Genomic DNA, 14,249 nt, shown 5'->3' with positions numbered 1-14,249 from the left:
GGGGCCTACCTCCTTCATCCTTTGATCCCACTAGGAACCTAGGAGAGTGCCTGGAAGAAAGCAGGTATTCCACAAACGTCTGGAGAAGGTTCTAGAAATACGTTCGATGTGGTAGGTTGGGATCAGGTTACATGGCACTTTGGAATCCAGGCAGAAGGACCTGGACTTGGCTCTTGATCAGTCAGAAGGAGCCACTTAAGGTTTCTGAGCAGATAGGAAAATTGTACGTCAGTCCTGCAGTGGGGCACCAGAGCGGGAGTCTTGAGCAGAAGCTGTTGCCAGAGGTGACAAACATGGAGAATAGATGCAAATCTAAACTGTTGTGAGAGAGGAGCACCGCTTGGTGACACTTTCAAGGGGCTGAAGGACACGAACTTGTCAATGATGGCTGTAGTTACAAGACCAGACGGCTGTAAGAGATCTCTCCTGACAGACCCTGGGTGCGGGTGTGGGGGAAACCAAGTTGGTTGGTCACACTGAAACTGAAGAGACCCCCCCCGCCCAGCTGAAATGGCCAGAGAGAAATTTTAACTCAAAAGAGGAGTCAGGGCTAGAGATTCAAATCTGGAAATCACCCTTGTAGTGACTTCTCTGAGGAGAAATATATCACTAGAAGAACAGGAGAGAGTGACTGGGCAGGCCCCCAACCCAGCTGCTGGGGGCAGTAGAGAGGGTCCAGGCAAGGGAGAGGGTCCTGCCCAGGAGCCAAGGAAAGCAGGCAAGGCTGTTCAGGTGAGCGGAGGAAGAGCTTCCTGAAGAAGCAGGGGTGAGGGGTGGGGTCGTGGGACATCGACAGCAATAGCCTTGGAAGAAAGGAAAAGGAGAATGAGGCATGAGGAGAGACATGGCATTTTTTTTTTTTAAAGGAGGTCATTCATGGCGGGTTCAACACCAGCTGAGTAGTGGGAGCGGATGTCTTCGCATGTCACGGATATTGTGAAGGTGCAGGGGTGGGAGGTGCTTTTTTTTTTTAATTTTTTTTTTTTAATGTTTATTTATTTTTGAGACAGCGAGAGACAGAGCATGAACAGGGGAGGGGCAGAGAGCGAGGGAGACACAGAATCAGAAGCAGGCTCCATCCAGGCTCCGAGCCATCAGCCCAGAGCCCGACGCGGGGCTCGAACTCACGGACCGTGAGATCGTGACCTGAGCTGAAGTCGGACGCTTAACCGACTGAGCCACCCAGGCACCCCGGGGGTGCTTTTATCTGGACATTTGTGTCCCCCCCACCACCAATTCATATGTTGAAATCCCACCCTCAAGGGGCATCTGGGTGGCTCAGTTGGTTAAGTGTCTAACTTCAGCTCAGATCATGATCTTGCGGTTCTTGAGGTCGAGCCCCACATTGGCATCTGTGCTGACAGCTCGGAGCCTGGAGCCTGTTTCGGATTCTGTGTCTCCCTCTCTCTCTGCCTCTCCACCACTTGTGAGCACTCTATCTCTCTCTCTCAAAAATAAATACAAACATTTAAAAAAAAGAAAGAAAGAAAGAAATCCTACCCTGGAGGCATTAGGAAGGAAGGCCACTGTGAGGCATTTGGGTCATAAGGGTGGAGCCCCCAGGACTAGGGTTAGTGCCCTTACAAGGGAGGCCCTGGAGAGCTAGGAGGCAACTGTGTAGGGAACACTGAGAAGGCAACAGTGTGAGGAAGTGTGCTCTCACCAGACATGGAATCCGTGGTGCCATGAGCTTGGACTTAGCCTCTAGAACTGTGAGAAATAAAAGTGTGCTGTTTACAAGCCTTTGAGTTTTTGGCATTTTTGTTATGGCAGCCCAAATGATGACAGGCTTTAAAGGAACCTCAAATAGGCTTAAGAGACTTTTAAGAGGCTCATACACTTAGAAGCATCTGGAATCAAAGCAGCGGTGATGGCTTCCCAGGCTGATTCAGCTATGTAATGAGGAATAAGTGAAGAAACCCCTAAGATTTCATAAAATATATTTCTTTTTAAAACTATTATTTTTAAATTTTTATTTGAGAGAGAGAGAGAGAGAGCACGAGCCGGGAGAGAGAGAGAAAGAAATAGGGAGAGAGAATCTCAAGCAGGCTCCATGCTCAGTGAGGAACCCAACGCGGGCTCGATCCCACGACCCTGGGATCATGACCTGAGCCAAAATCAAGAGTCAGACGCTCGACCGACTGAGCCACCCAGGCGCCCCTATTTTCATTCAGCTTCCTTCAGCCAAATGTTCTAAAACTCCCAGAAAGTATGCATTGCCTACAAATCATTGCTGCAATTTGCATGGCGCTCGTCTTCAAGGGGAAAGTGCGCGGTCTCGCGGAACTTAGTCTTTAGCGTGGTGGACACTAACAACGGACAACGCTTCCGTAGCTCTCACCAGGTCCTGCCACGGTCCCGAGTACTTCGTATGCGCTGTTGCATCTAACACACCCACAAAGCCTGCGGTGTAGGAGTTTTTATGGCCCCCATTTGATAGAGAAGAGAAGTAGGGCAGGAGATGGGGTCTAACACAGCCAGTAGACGACAAAACCGGGTTTAGACCCTGGGGAGTGAGGCTCCGGGCACCGTGCCCTTCATTGCTGCACCACGCTGCCTCGACAGGGAGGGAGCCCTTGAAGGGCGCCCGTCTAGCAGGAGGAAGAGAAAAGGAAAAGCGTAATCTGGATGTGACGGGGTGAGTACAGGGCGGAGGTGTGTGCAGCAGCCGGGTACAGTGGGTCCCAGAAAGGCTGCCCCCAGGGGCTGACCCATGAGGGAGTCTTGCAAGGCAGGCAGGGGAAGAAGGGGCTAGAGATCACACCAGACAAAGAACAAGAGCCAAGGGTGAGGACGGGCTGTTAGAGACGAGGCTGGGAAGGGGATTGGGTCACGGAGCGCTTGAACGCCAGGCTCAAAGGCTGGGTTTAATCCTGCAGGAGATGGGAGCCATGCAGGGGCATTCTCAGGGGAGGGACGCGGCTGGACAAGCACCTTATCTTACAGGGAAGGAAGAGTAGGACACGGAGGTCAACACAACGGGCAAGACGAGCCAAGAGAAGACCACTGCCTGACATGAGCTTCTTGTTCCCTCTCCACGAGCATCCACGGCACAGCCCCCGAACTGTATGGAAGCTGAAGGCATGTTCCTTTGAAAACAACAAAGATAAGGGAGTCCCTTTTGACACTGGGTGGGGGCCGGGGGAGGGGGGGGGTTAGCTTTCAAGGTGAACCACTTATTATCTGATTTTCTTCTCCATCCGAACCTCCGTAGAGGGCAATGCCTAGAAAGAGCACATGCGAAGCTTCCGTATTATGGAGCTGGTGGCAGAGATCTGCCCTGATAACCTCTCCACACCGAGCATTTTATTTTTCCTAGATGTCTGAAAAATTCGTGAATTTAACGCCAAGGTAGTTACAGGGGTCCGACGCAGGTCAGGCGGTCCCAATCACCCCTCTCACTTCAGGACCGCCTGCTCATTAAGAACTTGTAAAGAAGCACAGGTACCAGCCGGTAGGAGATGGAATTCACTTACTGGCCTTCGTAAATTGAATCCAGACAGCCGAAGGCGAAAGACTTCGTATTCCGCTAGACTTTGAAACTCCGTTATCCTCTGAGCCATTCTGACCTAGAAGAAAGCAGCAAGTGGGTTGGTTAAATTACCCAGATGCGAATGATCAGTTCACACCGCATTAAACAAAAAGCTCACATTTCATGGACAAGTACAATTCGAAACAAACGACGGCGCTGATTCATGCAAGAGCTTGGTGTCGGAGGCTTGATTTATACAGATAACAACCTGCCTCTTCGGCTCTCAGCTCAGTAAGACACCAGTTAGTGCTGCTACATGAGAGCAGCAAGAAAACTGCTAACAGACAGAAGAGGATTCAGGCATCGTATTTGATTCAGACTTTGCCACCGAGATGTGTGTTTTCATTGGAATGTTATCTCCTCGATGGTTAATACATTCCAGCAAATGTAAAATGAAGGACTCCCAAGTTCATGGTTGAGGTCACAGAATTTTGAGGATGTGTGAGATTCTCCTTTCTGCGGATGAAGAAATGGTATCTCCTGAGCCCACCACCAGTTTCTGGTGGAATCAAAAGTCACCACCTTTCTGTGACATCAGACTTAATTTACGTGTTGTGGCTCTGAAATGTTGAGCCCTCATGGAGACTTTCAATTCACAAAACACTCTATAGTTCATGTTAAGTTTAAACTTACTATATAATCTTTTAAAACGTGGAAGTCATTTTCATTCTAGAAGTTCTAATGAGCTCATGTCTCTACTTTTCATGGAGAAATGAGTCCCAGGCCAGGGTACGACCAAAAGGACTCTCCCCCAAGACCTTCCCGTACTTTTAGACTGTTCTGGAAGAGCAATTTGGCCCTGACTTTATGGCAACTCAGAAAATTATAAAGCCCTTGGGCTGACTGAGACCTTAGGCTAATGGAGTTCAAACCCTCATTACACTTAAAAAACAAAATAAAACAAAAACCAAAAACTGCAGTGCAATCAGATGGTGAATTGGAGGGAGAGCTAGTCTAGAAAACCACAAAGAAACGTATGTTCATTGAGCATCTGTTGGTGCAAAGCCCTGTGTTCTCGCCCTAAATACATGATCTCACTCAGTTCTTACAAATGCCCTGCAAGGTAGATAAGCATGGGCAGAAACACTCAGGCTGAGTTCTTCCCTCAACAAGTATTTACCTGAGCATCTGCTAGTGAAGGGCACCAAAGTATACAAAGTATACAAGAAGAAATAGACACTTTTTCTTTCCTGTGCCCAGTGAGGTCACAGTGTCTCAGAAATGGGGGAGAGGGAGTCAGATGCATTAATTAACACAGTGTTGTTCAAACCCCAGCTCATGACTCCTTAGACAACCATGAAAATTAATTTAGCGAATCTTGATGAGCATTAAAAATAAATGAATAAACAAATAAATAGAACAGAACAGAATGGAATGGAAAATATCAGCATGCATAAAGCGAAGGTGAGGAAACTCACATGGATAGATGTCTGCAGACCTGTATCAATCATACACATGTCTTTGTGTACTGGTTTGCGATGCCTAATATGTCTAATATATTTTCTTTCGTGGGTCGTGGTGAAAAAAAGCGTGAAAGCTCTCGAGTTATCGAACAAAGTGACAAGTTCACACGAAATGGTGACGGCAGAGGAGAGTCAGCGAGTTGTCTGCTGCAGATTAGCACCTGTCCCCAGAAGGAGCTGGGGACAATCTTGGTTTCTCTCCAAGCAGAAGTCTTATAAGGGTGGGATGCCCCAACTTAATAACGCTCAGCACTAGGACAAGCTTGGCAAGGACTGGTATGAAGTTTCAGGGACCAGAGAGGAAAACTAAGCAGGGGTCCCTTCTCCCACAATGTGGGGAAGAGGGTGGGCATCTCTGAAGCGGAGAGAAGGCACAATGATACTAGTTCTGTGTTTGCATGATGATGAAGCCAAGCTTGGGAAGAGGGAATTAAACCTCAAGAACGTGGAACCCACATCAAGCCCTGATTGCGAGACGTGTGGGAGCTTCTGGAAGGTCCACAAGCGCCAGCTAGATCTGGAATGAATTCCCACCATCCCACCGTCCAGAGAGGACAGGAGAGCCTCTAGAATCTGTGAGCTCAGGAGATGGGAATCCAGAGGAGGGGGTCCTTGTAGGTGACCTTACTCTCAAGGTCAGTGCCCCCTTTGGGATGGCAGGTTACCTCTGTTATCAGGATATGACAGTTATTAAGTTTTTTCTTCTTTTAATAAAGCTTCCTTCAGACATAGTCTAAATACCACATTTATAATTTGAGGACTCGTGGCAATATGCTACAGGGCCACGTGGAGATATCTTCTCCACTTCATGCGTGAGGATTCAGGGCAAGAGAAATAAAGATCTTCTGCAGAAAAAGGTGAGTCTTTCATGTTGCAAGCCTCTCTGGTGGGGGGGGGGGGGAGGGGGGGTGACCACGCAGCAAGACGTAGCTCAGGGGGGCAAACCCATTACGTTATTCTGGTGACTTGGTTATTGCGTATTTATCTTTTTAACAAGCGATGATATGAGATGATGTCGAGCTTAATTATCATGTCTGCTATTTAACCCACATTTTTTCCTTGTACAGACATGATAATAATGACAAGAACTCGGTCCTATACAAAATAAACAGCCCCCCCCCAATATACAGACAATTAACAACTTAAATGTTTTTGTTTTCTCTTTCTCCACCCACCATGTGTGACAGCACCTTACAAAACACAGTCTTCCATAAGCTCCCCTTTGCTATAGGTGATGGCTAAGGAAAGAATACTAGCATATGTTGAGAGCAGGAGAAATAATTAGAGAATGAATGTTTTTTAATGTTTACTTATTTATTTTAAGAGAGAGTAAGAGCGGGAGAGGGGCCGAGAGAGAGGGAGAGAGAGAGTCCCAAGCAGGCTCTACGTTCAGTGCAGAACCCCATGCGGAGCTCGATCTCAAGACCATGAGATCATGACCTGAGCGGGTAGCAAGAGTCGGACAGTTAACCAACTGAGCACCCAGGTGCCCCTAGGGTATGAGTTTTTATTCCATTAAGAAAAAGATAGTTATCCCTCTCCCTCTCTGCCCCTCCCCCACTCACACTCTGTCTCTGTCTCTCTCAAAAATAAGTAAACATTAAAAAAAATTTTTTTTTAAAAGAGGGGGGCACCTGGGTGGCTCAGTCAGTTAAGCATTCAACTTCGGCTCAAGTCACGATCTCATGGCTCATGAGTTTGAGCCCCACGTCAGGCTCTGTGCTGACAGCTCAGAGCCCCGGAGCCTGCTTTGGGTTCTGTGCCTCCCTCTCTTTCTCTGCACCTCCCCCACTCATGCTCTGTCTGTCTGTCTCTCTCTCTCTCTCAAAAAGAAACACTAAAAACTTAAAAAACATTCAATAGTTCATGTAAAAGTGCTTCATGAACTATATGGTATTCTGCAAGGATTGACCATTTTTTAATCATCATCCATGCTAATAAATTATTATCAAGTAAAAAATTAAAAGTATTAGTGGCCACAAGTCAACACAATTGTATTCGATGCTTCCTGAGTATGTTGTTTTTCACACATCTTTAATTGTAAACCAAGGTCTCGGATCTTGCTAACATTTTCAAGGGTCAACGTTAATAATAAGGCCGAACGTTTAAGAAGTAATTGTTCTTCACAACAGAAGTACAGATTGGCTTTGATTAGTAAACATTATCTTCACTGTACAGATAGAGAAACAGAGTGAATTATCTGCCAACAGAGCCCTTGCATTTTCACTTCTAACCTTGCTCCTAATCTGTATTTTTTTAAGTATTTTTTTAATGTTTATTCACCTTTTCAGAGACAGAGACAGACCGTGAGCAGGGGAGGGGCAGAGAGAGACGGAGACAAAGAATCCGAAGCAGCTCCAGGCTCTGAGCTATCAGCACAAGAGCTGCATGGGGGACTCGAACCCACGAACCCCAAGATCATGACCTGAGCCGAAGTTGGACGCTCAACCGACTGAGTCAACCAGGCACCCAACCTTGCTACTGATCTTGTTTGTTGGTTTGCTGTTTCACACAGAGCCATAAGCTGGTTTCTAGTCTTTGTCCAGAACATAGATGATTGTACGTAATATAATGATTATATATAATAATAACATATATCACAGGGCCGCCCAAGTGGCCCAGTCGGTTAAGTGTCCAACTTCAACTCAGGTCACGATCTCACGGTTTGTGAGTTCCATCCCTGCTTCAGGCTCTGTGCTGAAACCTTGGAGCCTGGAGCCTGCTTCAGATTCTGTCTCCTCTCTTGGCCCCACCCCATTCACGCTCAGTGTGTGTGTGTGTGTGTGTGTGTGTGTGTGTCTCCCTCAAAAATAAAATACACATTAAAAAAAAGTCTTTTAATTGGGAACTAGCAATACAATGATCAATTGCTTGTTATTTTCAGGTCAAGTAGGACAAAGAGAACAAAAATGAAAGCCCATGTTCCCGTTAGGTTTTAATCAAGTTCAGAGCAGCTCAGAATTTCCTCTCCTGATCGGAATAGTCCAGATAGACCCCAGGCAAATTCTACTCAAAAACCAGGGCCAGGAGTCCTGTTTACAGCAGAATTACCGGGGTCTGGGCTCCCAGCCAGCATGGCCAAGGCCTCAGCCTCTGCCCTACCTCCTGGCCTGGCCCCGTGGAGGAGAAAAGAAAGCACACAGCAGGGGACACAAGCCGTGGTCACAGGATTCGGTTCTCTGGAGTCTAACTTTGCTGCTGTTTCTGTAGCTGAATAAAATACTCTGCCCTTTTCCGTTTATTTGCACGGAGGGCTGTTTAACATAGGGGCACAAAGGGTGGGGGGCGGGGAGCCACAACCATGTGGGCTGGAATGATTTCCAATCACAACAAACACGCCCAAAGAGGGAGGAAGATGGTAAGTGATAGATTTCCTTTCTAAAATTCTTTAAAATAAATGCATGGCCCTGGAGGCAGCCTGACATATTTCCACTAGATGAATAACTGTGGAGAAACACAAAGCTTTGCACACTACCTGCACTGTGCCCGGGGCCCCATTCCAGACCCCAGTTTGGCAACTGGGTCCCAAGGGCCCGAGTATCCGGAGACAGTCTACAATGCGAAGTGGCCCAGGGCAGGTTGGAAATTAACAAGGCTCCTTTCTCTTCCCTTGGCCCTTGGCCGTTTGACATCCAGCAACATGCTCCTCTCTGACACATTCTGCAAAGCCCCCTGCATCCTCCAGCGAGGTCTCGGGCCACGGAGAAATGCTGCGATGGTTTAGAAACGCAAGCCACAACAGGCCACAGCTGAGAGCGAGCCAAACCTACATTCTGGTCCATAGTCACATTTTGAAACTATTTCCCCTGAAGCATGTGAGCAAAATCCACACCAACTTTAAAGCCACATCTGATTGTTATGAAGGAACAGAAGGGATTGTATTTCCTTCGTCCGCTTCTGTGAATTCATCCCTTCTAATGGCGAGGTCCACGTGTCATCCCACATTGCCTACTTTGAACAAGATGCAGAAACACTGAGCACAGTGGCACAGGACAGTTATACGCCGCGAAGCCTTAAAACATAACCCCCAACAAAAAACTGACTTTTCCCGTTGCTGTCAGAACGGAGTATAAGAGCATAATCTCTCGAGTCCTTTAAAGGGAGAAAAACATCTCTCATTTTCAACATGAAAAAATACCATCACCATCCCACCCACCCACCACACATCGGACACTAATGACCTGGCCACAGGAGGGCTCCCATCCAATGATTAAACTTTGCAATTCCATCAAATTCCCATCCTAGGCAGGTTATTTATGTGTTCTTTAAAGCCAACAGTCTAGGAATATGTTGTGCTGAAACATAAGGGGGATATACAATAGCTTTACAGGGTGACCTATTGCTATTATTACTGTTGCCCCCTAGATTTCTGCAGTGCACAACCTGTGAGACCACACATAGCAGCCCTGATTATACTTACAACATCCGAATATACTCTCTACTTGTATATTTGCGTATTTTGTACATTATAAAAGTAATATTTATGTTACATACTCTATATAAATCTGTTCTATCACATATCCATGTAAATCCTATTGGCTAGGCAACTCTTATTCACTAAGTTTTGTTATTCTAAACCAACATCAAGAAGCTAATTATGTTTAGTGCCTAAGTGTTAGATTCTTTCTCTTTTTCATCTTTGAGTAGAAATCTATTTGAAAGTCAAGCTTAGTTTCATTTGAGTCAACTGTGATCACTGATTTTCCCTCCTTCCCATTCCATTGGTCACGAAAATTGGAGCTGGATTCTAATTCTACCTTGTAAATCTCTCTCAGGTCACTACTCACTCAAGCCTTCTGATATCTTCTCCAGACCATTACGGTAGTTTTCTAACTGCCCTTCCAACTTCCAGCCTCTCACAAATGAGACAATCTGTCACATTATAGTGAGAACTACTTCCTCAAACACAGATGTTTAGATCACTCCTCTGTTTTAAAACACTTTATGGCTCTATATTCCCCAGGAGATGAAGTCCAAACAAATCTCTGTAGTATATGACTAGGGTACAGTCTAATCAGCTCATTAGTCTGGGTTAAAATGACTTCCAATACCAACCAACATTCATTCATGCATTCATCCAATGAAAATCTTTTGGGTATTCTTAAAACACAGTGGGATGGAGGTGCTGTCTAATGCTATGGCAGTAATCATTTTGTACTATATTAACATAGCAAATCAATACACTTTAAACTTACACATGTCGTATGTCAATTCGATCTCAATAAAGTTGGAAAAAATAAAGTTACAAATAAAGACGCCTTAAACAACACACACATGCCCACAGGGGAACTCAGAAGGACTGAGAGCAGCAGTGAGACCCCATTCCCAGTCCTTGAGGTGCAAATACTTTGGCGGGAGATGCCAACGTGGAAATTATAATTGACCACGGTGAGCGCAATTTTGCCCCAATCTGCTGTACCAACCTCGTACCCAGTGAACTCTCTCTCATCCATGTTTCCCGTATTCTAACCATGCTGAATTTTTTTTTTTTTTTTTTTGCTATTGAGAAATGTGCCAGGTTCTCTGATACCTACACGTCTTAATCTCTTTACTGTTTACTCTTCTTTATTTGGAACGCCTTCCTGGAATCTCTGCCCTATGACTCGATTCACCCTTCCAGACTGCGTGCAGTATCCCCACCTCGGTAAGGCCTCCCTCCATACCCCTAGGCATAATTATTTGCTTCCATGCTAGGGCTGCCTATTGTGGATTTATCCCCCTCCCGTAACAAAGTCTCACATGGTGCTACATTCGTTCGTTTGCGTGTCTGCGCTCTCTGCTACGCTGAGGGCAGCCCCTCTGTTTCAAGGAGCTGTGGCTTTGCGAGCCCCTCTCCTACCACCCAGCACTCGACGCAGAGGGCGGATGTTCTGCCAGGGAAAACCGGGCCCCCAGGGCCAGGGGCTGAAGCAGTCACCCCTCCTGTGCTGCCCCAGCCCCTGCTTCCCTCGCCTAAGCCTGCTTCCTCCCCAGCGTGGGGGCAAGATGCTCTGCGTGAGGCTGAGGCCGCCGCAGGTCCCAGAGGGCCGGAGGCTGGGGAGAAGCACGGGGAGAGGGTCGCCGCACTAGTAACAAAATTGGCTCACTGGGCCACCCTGCACAGCCCAAGCCCCCCTACGGCTAACTCCAGTCTCTTCCCTCTCTTGCGTTCCATTCCGTAAACCAAGAATCTGGGTTCCTTGCATGTGGCTTCTGGAAGTGGTTTCCTTTGCCTGAAACCAACATGTTAAGGCTCCTGGGATAAATATGACAGAAGAAACGAGGACCTGTACCTGAAGTTGAGTACAAATGACTTCCTTCCTTCCTTCCTAAATGTAGAGAAACGAACTTGCCTGACGGTAGGTGTCATTTTTATCTCTCTAAATATGGTATTCCGCAGTCCATTAAAAAAATCCATTTCAACTAAGTGAAATTAATGGGTCATTCATTTAGGCTTGATTTGTCCACAAAAGAGGGGAAGATGTGGAAGCTGTCCTCAAGAAGTTTCATAACGGCGTGGTGACATTTAGTTCATTGGTCATTCTGCCATTCCCCCCCCCCCCACCCCAGACTGAGACATTTCAGTCCATGGACATTTATGTTTTTTTTTTTTTTAATTTTTTTTAATGTTTATTTATTTTTGAGACAGAGAGAGACAGAGCATGAATGGGGGAGGGTCAGAGAGAGAGGGAGACACAGAATCTGAAACAGGCTCCAGGCTCTGAGCAGTCAGCACAGAGCCCAACGCGGGGCTCGAACTCACAGACCGCGAGATCATGACCTGAGCCGAAGTTGGATGCTTAACCGACTGAGCCACCCAGGCGCCCCAATGGACATTTATTTTGGAGGGGAACATAACTCCCTCTAGGCTAAAATTGGTGACTTCCCCAAGAAAAATTCCCGGGCCAGAGCCCAAGCAATAGAAAGACTAGAATGTGTGTGTCTGTAGGGTAGGGCATGTACATGAGTATTTTCACAAATACTCATAAAGAGAGGCGGGTGAACATGGAGGGAGACGTTCGCCATTCAGATCAGCCGAGGGGCAGGGGTGGACGTTGCCTGCCTCGGCCAAAGGTAGCAGCAGTGGGGGCTGTGGCTTCCTCCCCAATGACTGGGATTCCCCCAGCTCGTCGCCCTGTGACTGCACAGAAAGTGGGGGGGGGGGGGGGGTTGAAGAACCCTACCTGTCTGATCTAGCCCTCTGCCTGCTTCTTTTGCCCTTGACTTCCCAGTACCAGTACCCAGTATCACTGGCGAAGGCACAGGCCATGAGCCTGCCCCTTCTTTGAAAGGAGCTGCTGTGATCCTAAGACAGGCTTCAGAGACCCGGGTCATTCTACCCCTCAACACATGGGCTGTGGCTCTGCTCCCTCAGGGGCTCAAAGCAGGGCCCCCAGGGGCTCTGCTTAAAGGGCCTGTGATGTGGGCCAGGTTTTGTGTCCTGAAACCTCCAGGTAAACCTCAGGGAAGTGAGCTCAGCAAGCCAGCAGCCACCCTCATCTCCCGAAAGAGAAAGCTGGGATTCAGAGTGGCTTCCCCAAAAGACGTCCAGTAAGTGAAAGCCATAATAGTAAGTTATAGAGAAAACCAAAGACACGCGGTGAAGTTTGAGAAAAGCACATTCCAGAGCAGCGGTTTCCTCTCGGCCCGGCCCAGGCCAATCTGAGGCACAACTGGCCTTCCGTTCCGTCTCTTTTCCCGAGTGAACTACACAGCCTCATTATGCAGTTTGAATTCATCTTAATTCGTTATGTAAAATGAACTCCAGAGAAACAAGGAGCACAGACGAATAAAGTCCGGTTGGGAGGAAAAGGTTTCAAATGTACCGATCTGCTGTATGTAAAACCCACAGCCTTGCAAAAAAACCAAAGGCAGTGTTTGCCCAGAGAGCAGTTTCGTCTTGCAGAGACAACCCTGTAGCTGGGCAGGAAGCCTGTGAGGAACAAGGTGCAAGCATCAGCATAAATCTCAACTTCAAAAGGAGAATAATCCCCGTTCCTGTACATGCTCCCCTTCCAGATAAACAACTGGGTGTCCAGGTTGAAGATGAGTCATGCCCATCCTCCCCCCGCCCCCCAGCCCCCCAAAACACACATTCCTCTCCTGTCCTCCGCAGGCATTTGCATACATCCTAACCTAAACCAGGGCCACTTATAAAAGGGCTTGTGTTTAACTTTATTCTATTTAATTCCAGTGCTTTCTTCCAGCTACCCAATCTGTACATAATTAAAATCATACGGCAGCAAACGTTGACTGGTAAGAAAAGTTTTACCATATGTATACAATTGACTAGCTGTAGAATTTGGCGTGTCTGCAGTGATCCCATTAAGAGGGGCGGGCCCGGCTTACTTTGGAGTATACATTATATGCTTTGGATCAGTTCTGTTTTTCACTTCTCCTAATGCTGTCCATGATGCTTAACCCTTTGTCAACAGCCCCCGGCTGGTGTTCTCGCGGCTCCACAGTGAGGATCACTGCCCCCTCCCAAACTATGTGCCTCATGGAGGAAGGCTCCTTTGAAAATTTTCCATTTTCAGAACCAAAATTAGCTTTCTCCGTCTTGACAGACAAAAGCTGAGCAGATACCATCAAAGCCTCCAGGATCAAGAGGAACGGAACAGAGAAATTGCAGATGGAATCGTGCCTCCAAATCCTGAAGGCGCTCTCCTCGAAACGTGATAATTCGAGGACAAAAAGAGGAAGTGCTGTATGACTGTAGATCATAAAAACGTAAAACTTACATCCCAAGGGGTAGCAGATATGATACGCGAGGATTCAAGGAGGAGTTAGCAAAGGTCAGGCTGACAGATCCACCTTCGAGGAACATTCCTGACATTCTGAGACCGACACAAAAGAGGGAAAACATATCTTTCCACCTTATCCCACTCCCGACGCCATCCACCTTCCCAGCCCAACAAAACAGCCTGGAGGCCTTTGTCCGAGGAAGAATTCTAGGTTGGGTGGGCCTCCATTTGACTTCCTAGGTCACTCTACTCAGACTTGATATAATGTAGAGCTCATATTGCTATAAAGTTGCAATTTTGCTTTAAGACATTCTCCAATAGAGATTTCAGAATGAGTTGAAGTCTTCCTTTAACACTGACATGAAGAGACACATGGTCTTAATCTGTGGGTTTAAAATTGCTTTAGAATTGCATCAATGAGACCGATCCTCAAAAGAAGAATTGGGTCACTAACCCTCAAAAGTGAAAGGATGAGAGTCACGTAGAAAAGGGGCTCCCAGGTTGGTGACCATGTGGGGGTGCGGGAGAGCA

The 14,249-nt window shown here is 47.1% G+C and overlaps 1 protein-coding gene across 2 annotated transcripts in view; it reads right to left on the bottom strand.

The window, feature by feature from the left end:
- Nucleotides 1-14,249, bottom strand: part of SCAF8 (SR-related CTD associated factor 8) — a 219,501-nt gene that overhangs the window by 16,948 nt on the left and 188,304 nt on the right. The window contains exon 21 of one of the 2 annotated variants that reach the window (XR_006299092.1): nucleotides 3,477-3,569. The gene's annotated coding sequence lies outside the window, so the exon portion shown is untranslated. Of the gene's footprint in view, nucleotides 1-3,460; nucleotides 3,570-14,249 lie in introns of those variants that run through there. The other variant, XM_043592650.1, reaches the window with a different exon arrangement.

The sequence above is a fragment of the Prionailurus bengalensis genome, chromosome B2, assembly GCF_016509475.1.
Source record: "Prionailurus bengalensis isolate Pbe53 chromosome B2, Fcat_Pben_1.1_paternal_pri, whole genome shotgun sequence".
Taxonomy (NCBI): domain Eukaryota; kingdom Metazoa; phylum Chordata; class Mammalia; order Carnivora; family Felidae; genus Prionailurus; species Prionailurus bengalensis.
Note: the sequence above shows the minus strand (reverse complement) of the source record. Positions and strands in the feature narration are given on the sequence as shown.